Raw genomic sequence first — 12,028 nt, forward strand, 5'->3', positions numbered from 1 at the left:
GATCCTGAGAAGGGCGCCGGTTTGGCCATGGGACTGGCGGTGAATACAGGAGAAGCAGCGGTGGTGGTGGATGCGGAAGCAGCCGCGGCGGTGGATACAGGTGACGGTGATGGTGGTTGTGGAGTGAGAGCTCGTCTGAGAGCATCCACAAGCTCTTGAAACGGGTCGTGATGGCTCATGCTGATCGACAGTTGTTATGGTCCGGTCTTCTGTTATGACAGAGACACCGGAAGCAGAGATAAAAGCAATGATGCAGTTTATTGAGGTGATCAGCAGAGACACAGGTGAGTAGACTGGTGAATACGAAGATTATGACTGAGAATGATGGATAATACTGTCCTTGTTCTTTGTGCAGGTGATCTTGGAGGAAGACGCTGGAGCTGGCAGACGAACACACTCACACACAGGAAGGTAAGCACACAGGGAGACCAGGAGACGATGGAGATGAAGGAGATAATGGAGACAGGTAAGTATCACTTTTGGAGTCCTTGAAGGTAAGCATACAACAGGTTGTATCACAAACGAGACCGGACGATGTGTGTGTGTGTGTGTGTGGCTTTTATCCTGTGGTTGATGACTGCGGTGATGATGTGCAGGTGGCGGTGATTAGTAGGCTGGTGATTGAGTGCGTGGGTAAGGAAGTGAGGTGGAACCTGACGTTTCTGTGACATCTGTATAATGCTCAAACACAACTTCATTCTTTATAAATCTCTCCAACAGTGTAGCATTAGCTGTTATCCACGGATCGCAGCCTCAAATTCATTCAGAATCAAATGTAAACATCCAAATAAATACAATACTCACATAATCGACGCATGCATGCAGTATGCATGACGAACACTTTGTAAAGATCCATTTTGAGGGTTATATTAGCAGTGTAAACTTTGTTTATGCACTGTTTAAGGCAAGCGCGAGCTCCGTGGGTGGGGAGCGTGAGCATTTAAAGGGGCCGCAACATGAATCTGTGCATTTCTAATTATGCCCCAAAATAGGCAGTTATATAAATAAATTAAAAAAAATCTATGGGGTATTTTGAGCTGAAACTTCACAGACACATTCAAGGGACACCTTAGACTTATATTACATCTTGTAAAAAAATGTTCGATGGCACCTTTAATCTTAGTTAATGTTAATTTCAACATTTACTAATACTTTATTAATCAAAAGTTTTATTTTTTAACATTAGTTAATGCACTGTGAACTAACGAACAAACAATGAAGCTAGATTTTTGTTAACTAACATTAACAAAGAATAACAAATACTGTAACAAACATATTTCTCATTGTTAGTTCATGTTAGTTAATACACTAACTAAAGGCAAAAATATTGTCAAAAAGAGAAAAAGTTGGCACACCACAGCTCCAAAACAGAAAACAATTTTAGTGCATGCTATCACCAAATGTGGTGTTTTGTGCCATATGGCTCTTCATCAGATTCAAAGCGTCACTGTGACGAGCAGGGCGGGCGAGAGCCGTGAGGGAACGGCGCGAGGCCGGTGACGCGAGTGATAATGAGCGTCACCTGCGAGGCGTGCCGGCCTCGAGTCTCTCACGGAGGAGCTCCGGAGGCATAAAAGGAGGAGCGACATCAGTGAAGGACGAGAGAGGACCAGGCCTGGACTTTATTTTATGTTTTATTATGTTTGTGTGGCCGGCAGACGTCCGCGAGGGTCTGCCGGCATTACTTTCGTTTTGTTTGTTTATTTTATATTAAAGTTTGGTTGAATGTTCGCCGGTTCCCGCCTCCTTCTTCCCATATCTACTAACCTTGTTACATTGGTGCCGAAACCCGGGAGGAAGGAGGGACATGCTGTCGGAGAGCCCTCGCTGCTGAGGGGGATCGCGGTGCTGCGGAGTTCGGGCAGCGCGGAAGTGAAGACCGCGAAAGGCTGCCCGAGGCGGTGGTGCTGGAGCATAGTGAAAGGTGGGACGGAGACCCGGATGCCGTGCTCCTGGGACGAGGTGGGGTGGCTGCCGTCCTGGACCTGGAGGGAGCGGAGGAGTCGCCGCCGTCTGCCGTGGGCCGGAGCCTGCTGCCGTCCGCCATGAAGGGGAGGAGCAGGGGACGGGGGACTCGCTGCCGGCTGCCCTCAGTCGGAGGAGCCATCGCCGGCCGCCAGGAGGCGGTCGAGGATCGGGCCGTCCACCGAGCGTCCAGTGCCACCGCATGGCACCGCAAAGAAGAGCCTCTTGGCAGGCTGAGGACCGAGCGGCAGTGTGTCTGGGAGCCGGACCCAGCATTTTTTTTTTCTTTCTTTTCGCTCTCTCCCCTCTCTCGTCCTGTCGCTCCCCTTGCTTCCGTCTCCTTTCTCTCGTCTCGTCTGTCCTTACCCCCAGGTGCTGCGGCCGCCGAGACAGGCCCCGGGGGGGAGTAAAGCGCAGTCACGGAGGTACCCCCCGGCCTGCGAGGGGCGTTGGGGGTATGTGATGTTCGCCGGTTCCCGCCTCCTTCTTCCCATATCTACTAACCTTGTTACAGTCACGTTTTGTGATAACATGCAATAAATTCGTTTTGCCAACTTTTTCTCTCTATTTTTTGTTTTTGTTTTTGTGATTGTTTTTTGCATTTTTTTTTTTTTTTTTTTTTTTGTGTGCTTTTGGCCTGCTGGACATGTGCACCTTTTGTCTGATTTAAACCATTAAAGAATTAGTTCACTTTCAAATAAAATTTTCCTGATAATTTACTCACCCCCATGTCATCCAAGATGTCCATGTCCTTCTTTCTTCAGTCGAAAAGAAATTAAGGTTTTTGATGAAAACATTCCAGGATTATTCTTCTTAAAGTGGACTTCAATGGCCCCCAAATGGGTGAAGATCAAAATGACAGTTTCATTTCAGCTTCAAAGGGCTTTAAACGATACCAGATGAAAAATAAGGGTCTTATCTACACTGTAAAAAAAGACCTTGATTTTAACAGTAAAAGACTGTAAAAATGCTGCGGTGAAAAGCTGTCAATTAGTTTACAGAAAGTTTCCGTACTATATACGGTGAATAACTGTAATAAATCTAACGGTACATTTAATGTAATTTTACGGTAAAATACCGTTAAATTCACAGTTTTTGGAAGAGAAAAATAACAATTCATTGTCAAATTTACAGTAAAAAAACGTAAATTAACATTCCCACAATTCCCTGCGTGACACTTCACGTTTCATATATTTTCATTGAAATAACTCTGTTTCTTCTTAGTTTTTCTCATTTTTTTTCTAATCAGTTATGTACATTAGGGTTTTATGTTACATCTAATGGTTGTTAAATTAATGTTTACTGAATTTTTTTAATTTTATGCATGTTACCATGATGGTGTTTAGTGTGTGTGTGAATGACACTGTGTGCACCTTCTATATGTTAGTGTTGTCCTCCTCAGCTTGTGGAAAATCTGCTTGTGATGAACTTTGATTCATCATGTGACTCTTATCACCACTGTGTTTGGTGACTGTCAGTGTATTATAAAGGTACAAAACAGATATTAGTACTTCATTAGGTTGGTAAATTAACATTATATCAGTTAATGAAATACGTTATTTTACCGTAAATTTCAACGTTTTTTTTTTGTTTACATCGCTACTGTATTTTTTACGGTAAAGTTCTGGCAACTACAGCTGCCGTTTTTTTACCGTAAATTTTACTGGGATTTTTTTTACAGTGTAGCAAAACGATCGGTCATTTTAGAAAAAATGTAAATGTACTGTATATGCTTTATATAAACAAATGATCGCCTTCCAAGTGCACCAAAACTGCATTTTTGTATTCTTCAAAAAGCTTTCACTGTATGTCCTACGCCTTCCCTATTCTATTTACGGAAAAAACGCAGCACCAGTTCCATTTTTTTCTGTAAGAAGAATACAGTGTAAGCTTTTTGAAGAATACAAAAGTGCGGTTTTGGCGGAAGCACTTGGATATACATAAACTTTTTTTTTTTCGAAAATGACCGATCGTTTCTCTAGATAAGACTTTTATTCCTCGTCTGGTATCGTTTAAAGCCCTTTGAAGCTGCACTGAAACTGTAATTTTGACCTTCAACCATTTGGAGGCTATTGAAGTCCATTATAAGGAGAATAATCCTTGAATGTTTTCATCAAAATTGTAACGAAATGTAGCGGTTATTAATCAATTTATGGATGAAATATGAATATAATAATTCATAAGGTTATGAATAAATTATGATTCATATATCGACCCAACGGGGAATTAAACATATATCGTGAATCAATTACAACGAATTATAATCAATTACATATATGATTAGTTCTGGTTTAATAATTATTTAGAGAAACTGTTCGTTTGTCCAGCAAACTACGTCCCTCACAGAATATTATAAACAAAGTTATCTGGCCATGAAAACAACCTGCTATTATAACATCAAAGAATAAAACGATCGAAAAACGTTAAAGTGACTTGGGTTTTCAGCTGAAAGAACAAACAGAACAATCGAGCATGAATAACGTTTTAATATATGCAAACTACGAATACAGAGGTTATACATCTAAATATATATACAAGAAAATACACACCTATGTACAAGAATAGAAGTAGAGAAGGAAAGAGAGAAGGCAAGTAGCAAACTCACAACCAGTCCTAAGCCAGCACGGAAATCAGTTTCATCATCTAAGATTGAGAAACGGCAGTATACTTGCATTGGTTGCGTGTGTCGAATTTCAGGTTAGCGCTGGTGCAGTTCGTTGGCTTCCTCCGTTCAGCGGGAAGGTTTGAACTGAGGACGAGAGTGAGTTTCGCTGGAAGATGGCGATCCCGAAGCTGAGCGCGATGACAGCGCGTGGTCACCGGAGGGGTCCGGGAAAAACGTGCACGAGATGCTCGTGAGACAGTCGGGAGAGAACACACAAGAAATTGTGCGTCTTTGCTTTTATGACAGATAAGCCGACACACCTCCTTGAGGTGGGGTAGCCAATAACATGGGTGCAAAGTTGTCGGGAAAGCTTTCCCATTGTTTGGCCTCACGACTTAATCCAATGATTTATGACTACCAGATCAGATCTCCAAAAGGAGTGTGTTCTTCACAGTATCATTAAACACATAGAAAAATGCATTTGTCCGTTTGGTGACATGTCTCAATGAATAGCTCGAGTCCGGAGCTTTGAAACGAGATCAAACTCGATAGGTCAGAAAGGCATAGGAGAGAAGTTATGGTTTACAGACAAAATTATATCATTAAAATGCACACTAGCACAAATACACTCATTTAAACACTAGGAAACATGCATACGCCCTAAAATATATGAAATATATATTTCAGCATAGTGGTGCTATATATATATATATATATATATATATATATATATATATATATATATATTCAGTTATAAGTGTATGTGTGTGTGTTTCTGTATGTGTGTCTGTGTGTGTGTGTTTTTGTGTGTGCCAGTGTGTGTGGGTGCTGGAATGTGGATCTGGCCCGTAGTCCACATGAGGGGCCCCTTTGATGTCCTAAGAGCAAGGAAATTGGGCCTGCTGTGTTAACTCGGAGGGCCACAAAGGTGTCAAGTGGGCTCATCTTTAGTAGACAGTTCGGAGCCGATTTAGTGATTAAGAAACAAAGTTCATCAGGTTAAAAGCGTTCTGAAAACTCCAAAGTTTATTGATTATCCTGATACGTGTGCATACGCTACAGATTCCCCCTTTCGGCCAACGAAGTTCCTGTGCGGACTTCGTTGGATGGTAGCCAAGTTCGATGGCACATGGATCCGGATGGTCACGCAGCAGGTGGTTCCTACTGGTCCTTGAGGGAGAGCAGATAAGCACCTGTCCATGGGTTCTTGCATCCCTTTGATCCCTTGGGATAGGATGAAGGCCAGGCCCAGGGCGAGTGCGTACTTGATTGCCATGGAGAGGCAACGGATTGTGTTGGCAGCAGTCCAAGCTCGGGCTCTAGGTGAGCTGGTCAGGACAGGCAGTCGTGAGAGTGCTTGGAAGGCTGCATCAATGGGAGTACTGTCACTTAGCTGGGACCCCCCTTTGTCAATCCTCAGTTCCATTCCTGGATCTAAGGTGTGATGGTGATCCCTGGGGGAAGATGGGATTTCCAGTTCTGACTGGTCCTCTTTGCTTGAGAGACAGTGCACCGCCAGATGGCTGCGGTGAAGGATGGAACCCAGGGGTACCTGGATCCACTTACTTGGATTGGGCAGGTTGACACGAGTGGCGGTGCTGTGCTGATTGTAGGTTAGGGTGGCAGCATGAGTGGGGGTGTGGATGAGCAGTTGATCATCCACAATCTCGGCTTGTGCTCTGCTGACTGGGGCGCGAGGCTTGGCCTCGGCAGGGCAGCGTGTGTTGCTGGTAATGGGCTGCAACCGGCCCATTCCTTCAGTGTGGTTTCTGAGGAAGAGCTGGTTTGGGCAGAAGTACTGAAAGTCTTTGGTGAAACTACACCTGCTAAAGTGGGGAGCCGGGCACAGCCGTGGGTTGCTGTTGTGGCTCTAGTGGAAAGTGTGTTTGCTTGTTGACAAATGGGAGGTCCGGTGTTCCTTCACTGAGAGCATTTAACAGCGTGTGGCTGAAGGCTGAGTTGTCTGCCCCCAGTGTGAGAATAATGTCTGTTGTAGTTACATCATTCAGCTGTGAGTCTGTCGTGACCTTGGAGCAGAGAGAGTTACAGTCTATGGTGAGTTGAAGTACGCCGGGTGGCGACCTTGAACTGTGCTCTGAGACAGGGTTCCCGCGGTTAGCTGGGAGATTTCCCGCGACCTCTGTGACCTGACTGTCTGGCTCAGGTGGTCTGGGTGACTGGGAAGGCAGAAGTTCACACACTTGAGCCCAGATTTTCAGCGGTCTGGCGTTCAATAAGGGCTCAAAACAGTCTAGCAGGTCTTTGTGAGTGGAACAGAGAAACGTGTCCATTTGCGCTACGCACACAGGAGGTACCAGGCTCACTCGACCAATGGTGTGGTGCGTGGGAGCTGTGTGTTCAAGGTGGACCTCATTTGGACTGTGCGACTGCACATTCAGCTCACATCTTTGTGACTTGAGAGTCTGATTTTGTCTTTCAGCTTCATTTCTCAGTCTTTCAAAAAGGTAAGGACAGGTTTCTGGACAGTGATCGGAGTCTGGGTAACTGGTTGGAATTTCTACAGTCTTTTTAGACGCAGTTCTCTGCTTGGCTTGAGCTTCGTCGACCAAGTCTCGCGGCTGCTGAATAGACATGCTGCTTGAGCAGGCCAAGGCTGCCAGATGATCACTCACCACAGGGTGCAGCTCTCGGAGAAGCAGAGGGTTGAAGATGAAATCTTCCTCCGTTGCTGGCTGGTTACGTGCTCCGTAGTACCCTCTTTGCATTCGGCTGTAGAAAGTGTATGGGTTATTCAGTCTGCCCCGTTTTAGGTCCATGGCAGCAGGGAGCCCTTGATCTGATGCAGGGTCAGAAAGCTTTTGGATCAGAACCTGTCGCAGGTGCTGGCAGTTGGATGTGACAGCTGCTGGCGAAGGTTCTTGGCCGTTGGACGTTTTGGGCAGTGGACTTTTAACCCCATTTGGAATTAGGGCTTCTTGACTGGTTAGGGGAAACTCTGTGATGTGTGTTTCCCCTCCCATGCCACTTTTCAGTACTCTGTAAGCAGTGTCAAGTTCATTCACATAGTCTCTTTGTTGTTTCGGAGCCATAACTCCTTTCTGGGCCTGTTTGAGATGATTTTCACAGGTCAGGGCTAAAGTGTGTCTGTCTTTCAGCGTAGTCTCTGCTTTGGCTGGGGGAGCTTCGCTGTGTTGGAGTTTTCCAGTCAGTTTTCTACGCTCCACCTCCAGGTGGAGCTCTGCAAGGGCTTTTTGAAGTCTTTGCAGCTCCTCCTGCAGCTCGGGTTTGGATTCGTCCGCTGTCCAACGCTGGTCCTGGGTCTCGACGAGTCGCTGATCATGGTGACGATGAATCTGGGCCTGATTCCTCCGGGCATCCTCCGCCTGGAGCTTGAGGTTGTGGGCGATGGCTCGGATGACTCTCGCCCACTCTTTGTAGCTCGGCATTGGATCGTGGGCCATTAGTCGATTCAGGTTGTCGTCCAGCTGCTCGTTGCTTAGGTGCTGGGGATCCACAGCGTCATTGGGCAGGATCGTGCTGGTCAGGGAGCCCAACCCGGTCTTGAGTCCGTCCCCATGGGTGCTGGGGCTGGCTGCTCTGAACACGTTAGCTTGCTGTTGGCGAGAGAAAGACAGCACAAACAGAACCAATGCAAGCACGCGCAGGGCTAACGTCTTATAATAATGCATGATTATATAATTATTTGGTTTGGTTCCAGTTAACTGGTGCAGACAGTTAGTGGAATGTAGGCTAGACACTTAATTGTCGATAGCCAAAAGGACCACGCGGGTCAATTTGTGTGGGTGAGTGCCGGATTTGAATAAAGATTTTGACAGGCGGTAGCCCTAAGAGTCCTTTGATGACTCTCGCTGCTCGGTCGTCTATCTATTACTCAGTTTTCCGTGATGGCTCTCACAGGCTCTGCTTTTACATGAACTGAAAGAAACAAACACAGTAGAGAAGCAAAACAGAACAGGGTGGATGCAATTAAATGAGAAATAGAGCAGTAAACAAATAGAAAGGAATAAAAATAGAATCGCAATAAACTAAAACAGAAGGGCTAGAGGGGAGAAGTGAAACTTAAACTTCCTATTCCAGCTGGGTTTATGACGGTGTCAGGCGAGTGCACGGTTGCGTCATAAAACCTAGAGGGATGGTATGGATCGAGAGCCTAAGGGTTGGCCCACACCTGAGTAATTGAAGAATATGTAATATTCTGTGGCTTTCAATTAGGTGAAGTGACTGTATGTCACTAATTTAGGCCTGGGTGAATCGTGGGTGCTCAGATAAGAACTCAATGGCAGGCCACCTTTCCTCGACGATCAAACACTCTACTGCGGTGTCCGTGGCAACCTGTCCCCTTTGTACCACGGTGCAACCTCTCAAACAGGGAACACCAGCACAATTGCGCACTTTGGCAAGGTATTTGCGCCAACGGCCCGAGTGACCAGTCAAGATTGAGTTTTCCCTGAACTCAGAGTCTGTCCCCTTTACGGGCAGTTACTCCAAACGGGCGGTTCTGTCGTGCAGAAGCCTGAGCAGGGAAATTAAACAAAATTGCCGCTTGTTGTCACCCCGGGTCTCGTTGCCTCCCTGTACCTGATACACAACTCGCTGATGTCCTTGCGTGTTGCCCGTGATACGAGGTCAGAATGTCCATGATTCACACACGGTTAGTGTAAGAAGCGCCAGGCCAGGTAGCTCCACTCACTGGAACTCACTGGAGCAACCGTCAGCTCACCCCAGGGCGCTAAAGGGCCTTATCTGCAAGTGCACAAACAGTCAGGTAAACACGACTTAATTGTAAATTTAAAACTCAATTTAAATCTTGTTTAAATAGAATTTAACTAATTAAGTGTGTAGGATAAAAGAGTAGGGGTCTAAAATGAACTAGCTAGAAGCAGAACAAAAGTAAAAATAACATAAAACAAAAACAAATCAGATGCACTTGATTCAAATTTGAATTAAACTCTGTTCAATTAAATTTAAATGAGTGCATAGAATAACAGGATGGGAAAAAAGCGAAAAGAGGATAATTCAGAGGCATTTGATTCAAATTTGAATTAAACTCTGTTCAATTAAATTTAAATGAGTGCATAGAATAACAGAATGGGAGAAAGAAAGGAGAAAGCCTTCCCTATTTGCAGATTTTTCCTAAAGAGAATTGCTTGTTGATAGCAAAATGCCAACTGATTGACACTACTTAATTTTAAAATTGAATTAAATGTTATTTAATTAAATTCAAAGGGAGGCTTGGGTGTGCGTGAATATTATTGCCAGCCAATAACACACAGGACCCAGAACTAAGAGTGAATAAAATAAAACATTAAGTAATAAAAGGGAATGAATTTCCAAAGTAAAACTAAAGAAATAACTTGAGAGAGAGAAAAGACAAAAAGGGAATGGATGAAATAACACAAAGTAGAATAAAAATAAAATAAATAAACTGAAATAAAATAAAATAGAGTAGATCTGTGAATACAGGAAAAAGAATACAAGGGAAAAGAGAATTGACTTATCTGACAGTGTCCACCAGGGGGCGCACTCTCAGAAAGTGAATTCCCTTGTTGGAAGGGAAACAATTTAAATAAAAAATGTAAACGTGTTTAAATTAAATTTAAATCAGTAAACCCCATTCCAACAATGACTGGAAAGCATAACCACCAAAAGCAAATTACTTTTACAACTCCCCGCAGAGAAGCAAAAGATAACTTGGAGATAATTTCAGTTCAAAGTATGGAGCGGCTTTAACTCAGAACGTCCACGCGGTGGCGTCACTGAGTCCACACAACCAATAAGTAGGGAGGGGTGGCACACCTGAGCAGACTGCCCTCTGGCGTCTGGTCAGAGTTACTGCATCCCCTTTCTTTAATTCGTGATATAAAACGAGCGCTTTGTGGGGTTCTGACCCTTACGCTGTTTTAACTGCACGGTCACGATTACAACTAGAACCTCAGCGGATTCTTTCATAAATATATGTGTACCGTTTTACTCACGGGTACACAACTCTGGGAATCAGTCCCTTTGGTGCAAACTTTAATGCACGCGAATATGTAACGCTTGCGGGATTCCTTCGCCGCGGGTTACAAATCAACATTGGATCAGAATGTTGATATAGCTCCAAATTTTACACATCAATCGATAAACCAGGTGAACTGCTCTCCGATTAGATTTGTAAGTGGGGTCACGTGTTTGGGTAGCTAGTCCAAACGACGTAACCCAGGAGCAAACCGGCTATTGTGAATTTTTGGACGACACAAGAAATTCAGATTTAATAGCGGGTAAATATAAAGGCCTTTCAAGAGATTTAGTGGGAATATTCGCCACTATACTCGTTTCAAAACGCGTTGAATACGATTCAATTCGTTAATTCAAGCGGAAATTAATATTCAAAACTGTAACTTACTGCAAAGATTGTCGTCCTTCACAGATACGAGCTTGAAATATCAATAGACTGCAGTGTATTTCACGGTCAACCAAGGCTAGGCCTGCAGTGTTTTTAGACACAAACAGCAGCTTGTTAACGGTGCGTAGAGAGGACTCGTGCGTCTTCTCACTGAATAAAGCGCGCATGTAAGTTAAATCATACAAAATTATTCTACATTGCTCTTTTACCGAAAACCAAGTTTAAAACGTTGCTCGCGAATCCTCCACCAAATATATATAACGAAATGTAGCGGTTATTAACCAATTTATGGATGAAATATGAATATAATAATTCATAAGGTTATGAATAAATTATGATTCATATATCGACCCAACGGGGAATTAAACATATATCGTGAATCAATTACAACGAATTATAATCAATTACATATATGATTAGTTCTGGTTTAATAATTATTTAGAGAAACTGTTCGTTTGTCCAGCAAACTACGTCCCTCACAGAATATTATAAACAAAGTTATCTGGCCATGAAAACAACCTGCTATTATAACATCAAAGAATAAAACGATCGAAAAACGTTAAAGTGACTTGGGTTTTCAGCTGAAAGAACAAACAGAACAATCGAGAATGAATAACGTTTTAATATATGCAAACTACGAATACAGAGGTTATACATCTAAATATATATACAAGAAAATACACACCTATGTACAAGAATAGAAGTAGAGAAGGAAAGAGAGAAGGCAAGTAGCAAACTCACAACCAGTCCTAAGCCAGCACGGAAATCAGTTTCATCATCTAAGATTGAGAAACGGCAGTATACTTGCATTGGTTGCGTGTGTCGAATTTCAGGTTAGCGCTGGTGCAGTTCGTTGGCTTCCTCCGTTCAGCGGGAAGGTTTGAACTGAGGACGAGAGTGAGTTTCGCTGGAAGATGGCGATCCCGAAGCTGAGCGCGATGACAGCGCGTGGTCACCGGAGGGGTCCGGGAAAAACGTGCACGAGATGCTCGTGAGACAGTCGGGAGAGAACACACAAGAAATTGTGCGTCTTTGCTTTTATGACAGATAAGCCGACACACCTCCTTGAGGTGGGGTAGCCAATAACATGG

This window comes from Chanodichthys erythropterus, chromosome 9 (genome assembly GCF_024489055.1).
Source record: "Chanodichthys erythropterus isolate Z2021 chromosome 9, ASM2448905v1, whole genome shotgun sequence".
NCBI classification, from domain to species: Eukaryota; Metazoa; Chordata; class Actinopteri; order Cypriniformes; family Xenocyprididae; genus Chanodichthys; species Chanodichthys erythropterus.